This window comes from Mesitornis unicolor, unplaced genomic scaffold, assembly GCF_000695765.1.
Source record: "Mesitornis unicolor isolate BGI_N332 unplaced genomic scaffold, ASM69576v1 scaffold18070, whole genome shotgun sequence".
NCBI lineage: Eukaryota > Metazoa > Chordata > Aves > Mesitornithiformes > Mesitornithidae > Mesitornis > Mesitornis unicolor.
The window spans coordinates 15,511-19,397 of record NW_010157821.1 but is presented as its reverse complement, the minus strand read 5'-3'; the positions used below and the strand labels follow the sequence as shown (position 1 = coordinate 19,397).

The 3,887-nt window shown below is 59.6% G+C and overlaps 1 protein-coding gene across 1 annotated transcript in view; it reads left to right on the top strand.

Annotated features, from left to right (window-relative positions):
- The window catches only part of LOC104538399 (disks large-associated protein 4-like), a gene marked incomplete at its 3' end in the record, with an annotated part of 14,016 nt that overhangs the window by 2,413 nt on the left and 7,716 nt on the right, over nucleotides 1–3,887 (top strand). The gene's annotated exons all lie outside the window — the stretch shown is intronic.

Sequence of the window (3,887 nt, the reverse complement as noted above, 5' to 3'; positions counted from 1 at the left end):
GGACACGGGTGCCCCGCTGCAGCCGAGCGAGCCCCTGCAGAGGTGGGACCAGCCCCTTAGCCCTGGGCCGACCGACGCAGGCAGCAGCCAGGTAGGGATTTTGTTTTGAGGGGAAGCTTTTGCCCAGCTCCCTCCCTGCCCTGCCCCTCCTGGAACCATCAGATGGGGTCGGCAGCCTGTGCCACCAGACTCGGAGCAGGAGCAGCCTGGGTAGGGAGCAGTCAGCAGCCACTGTCAGCACGGCTGGAGGGGCCCTGGGGGGTCAGCACGGCTGGAGGGGCACTGGGGGATGCCAGGGTGTGACCGGCATCCTGAGGGTCTAGTGCAGCCCTCGTGGCTGGCAGCATCTCACCACTGCAGAAAACGTCATGTTCAGTGCCCTCACAAGCTGACAGGTCACGGATGCTCGTGTATCCAGCCTCCTCCTCGGCATGGGAAGGGGACTAAGCTGGTGACAAGAAGTCACCTCTGGAGGCCAGCGTGTGAGAAACGTCCTTTTGCAAGGCCGTGTGTCCCCTGCCACCCATTCCCCCTGGAGCAGGACAAGCCCTGTCCCTGTTCGTGCCATGGTGAGGAACCGGGTGCATCTGCCTGCCCACAGAGCTCAGTGCTGGGTAGCACAGGGGCCCTGCTCTGCTGCGGATGGGGCTGCTTCAAGACAGAAATGCCCGGTGGGTCCCAGAGGTGGAGAAGATCCCCTCTGACACAAGGGAAGGCAGGAGGGGGGACAACCAGGACCCCCCAGCCTCCAGGCTGAGGTAAGCCCCCAGAGATATTCAAAAGCCCCTAAAGATATTCAAAAGCCCCTGTTTGTGAGCCCTGGGGCTCAGCAGGGACCATGTGCTGTTTCCAGGCCCATCCCCAGACCCACACGTTGGAGGTGAGGGTGGATGATCACCCAGCCCCAGGTCCAGCCGTGTCCCATCAGGGCGGGGATTTCTTGGGAGCAGTCCCCAAGGAGACACAGAACTGTCCTTAGAGCACAGTCCCCAGGGGGGAGGTTTGTGCTCTCTCCCATTGTCCCCTTGTCACGGGCCCCATGTGCAGCTGGCGGTGCAAGGGAAGAGGCTGAGGGGTCAGGATCCCCATGGCCAAGAGGCCCCTTGGAGTGGGAGTTGCCCCAGGCAGGGGGTGAAGGGGAGCAGGCAGGCCTGAGCAGCGTTGCTGCCCCAGACAGACTCAGACCCACGCCTGTGGATACCAAGACCACTTCAAAGGGATGGTCAGTGTTGGGGGCTCCCCGGGTACAGTCACACTGCAGGCACCATTGGCCTGATGCATCATCCAGATCAGCTTCCCTAACCCCACTTGCACTCAGACTGCACTGAAGCTTCCTTAACTCCCAGTACCCCCCAAAATAAAGTCATAATCCAGAAAGGGTGGCCTGTTCAGTGCCAGCCACTCTGCAAATGCTGCCCCACAAAGCTCCCATGGGGCAGGAAACCCAGCCCAGGTCCTTCCCAGAGAGTGTCCTGCCAAAAGGACCGGTGGGGCCCGTCAGCAGCCTGGGCTCCAGCTTGCTTTCTTGGGGATATGCCTGCGACCACCCATAGCCCTCAGGACACCACGAGGGATCCGGCCCTGGAGGGAGCAGCGGCGTGCCCGCCTCGGGCTCAGTCTCTGTGCCTTGGAGCCTGGCTGCATGGCGCGGGCATCCCTGCAACGCTGCGTCCGGCCCTGCAGGTGCCTCGGCGGGCGTGTTCACGTGTGGTGCATGTCTGCGTGTGTGTCGGGGCCGGGCTGCATGTCAGAGCTAGCACGTGTGCAGATGGAAACCCTGTGTGCTCTGCAAGTGTCTCTTCCCCCAGCCCTCACTGGAGTGGTGGGAGCAATGCAGCTCTTTTGCCCCTGCCTAGCACCTAGAACTTGAGTTTTCCCCTTCCCTCCTGTCTCCCCCATGTTAATGCTCCAGGTGGCTGGGGAATGCCCCAGAAAGAATTAAGGTAGGAAGAAGCCTCTGTGCGGCCCCTTTTTTCCTTTCCCCCTCCACGCTCAGCTCATGACACAGAGAGCAGGAGAGCCAGAAGGCACCGCTGCTTTGCCACATGCAGCACCATGGCAGGGTGGTGTCTGTGGACCCCAGCTCCCAGGGACAGATGTGTGCACTCACAGACCAAGAGCAGCCCGAAAGGAGGACCCACACCCCGCAGCCTGGCACAGCATCTCTGCTGGCAGCTCCTCCTCTCCTGCGCAGCCACTGGGCAGGGTGGATCCGTCCTCTTGCTCCCATCCCTTTCACAACAACCAAACCACCATGGGCAGAGCGAAGCCTACATCTGGGAGAGCAGCACAAAGAGCAGCAAGGGTCCCACAGCCTCCTGAGCTTCCCTGAGCCAGGCCCCATAGACCTCAGTGTCCTTTCTGTAACTCACGGGCTGTGTTCAGGGCCCAAGGTCTCAGCTGCCAGGAAGGTGGCTGCCATCAAGGTGCTGTACTGGCCACCTCTGAAGTCTGTCCTTGACAACAGGAGGTGTCTGGGGCTCTTCACCCCCATCACAGAGCTTCAGAGGCTGTGGGGCAGGCTCCTCACATCCTCAAGTGCCTGAAGGTGCAGAGAGGCACCATGGAGGAACCTCAACAGCACCTCAATACCTGCACTGCTTCCAAAGGTCCCCTGAACTTGTCTGTTCAGGTGTGGCACTTTTGAAACACTCATCCTGCGCTCTGTCCCATGGGAACAAGAGCTGTGGGAGTCCCCGTGGTCTCTGCATGCAGACCGAGGCAGGATGCACTCCAAACTGGGGCACCAGATCCAAAAGGTGTCCTGCCAAGCATCTGCCTTCCCCTTGACTGAACTGGAATGCAGAGCACCTTGAGAGCAGCTTTGTGTCTTTGCTGCCTTGCCAAGGTGCAAAGTAGAGGAGAGGAGAGGGCAAGGAGAAATAAGGCAGCTCAGGTAGGACTCGTGGGCTGTGCCAGTGCCGAGGAGAAGCCAGTGGAGGCTGTTCCTAGGAAGGGGACAGGGTCCATACGGGGCAGGCGGTGCTGTGGGATGCCCAGCTCATGCTACTGTAGGCAAGTTGCACCAGCACAGACTGAAAACACCATCCCTGTACTGTGTTGCCTCGAGCAGAGAGTGCCCCAGGCCAGGGGGCAGGCACAGACCCTGAGCAACCCGCAGAGCCTGCCCTCAACCAGCAGTCACAAGAGCCTGGGGTCTTAACACCCCTGCAACAGGGGCCAGGGAGGCCTGGCCAGGTTTATGTCCCACATACGAGTCTCTGCAAACCAAGTTAGCCACGAAACCAAGGCTTGCTCCTGGCAACTCAGGCTGCCCCATCTTCCTCCTGTCCTGTGCCACACCACGTGTGGCTCTTGTCCTGGTCATTCCTAGGCTGCCATCTGACTCTGCTGCTGGCCGAGCACCTTGGCTGTGCCTCCAGTCACCCACACGAACCCTCTGTGCTGCAGAGCAGGCAGGAGCGGTGCTGGTTGCTCCAGTTGCTCGATGCTCCAGGCTTCTAGTGGAAACATCAGCTTGCCCATCTCTCATGATGGCTTCAGAAATGAATTTCGACCACTAAGAAACTCAGAAACCTCAAAGGGTGTTGGATGTAGTTAAGGTCTGGGCTCTGTCTACAGCAGCTCTTGACCGCCTTGGCGTGAGTAGTGTGTGCACTTCACATTGAATGAGTGTGGGCTTCGTGTTGAACGAGCATGTGCCACTCCTCTCCCAATGCCCAGCACAAATCCAGTGAGACTCTTTCCTCCCCGTTGTGTCTGGCATTGTGCAGCTTGTATCAACTGTGTAAGCATGGGCCAGTGTGAAGGTGGTCTGCAGTGGTGTCGGGGTGAATGGCTGTGGGTAGATGTGCTAAAACAGAGGCAATCAAACGTGAGGCTGCCTGGCATGAACTAGCAAGGGAGGGTTGGAAAGGAATCTCATT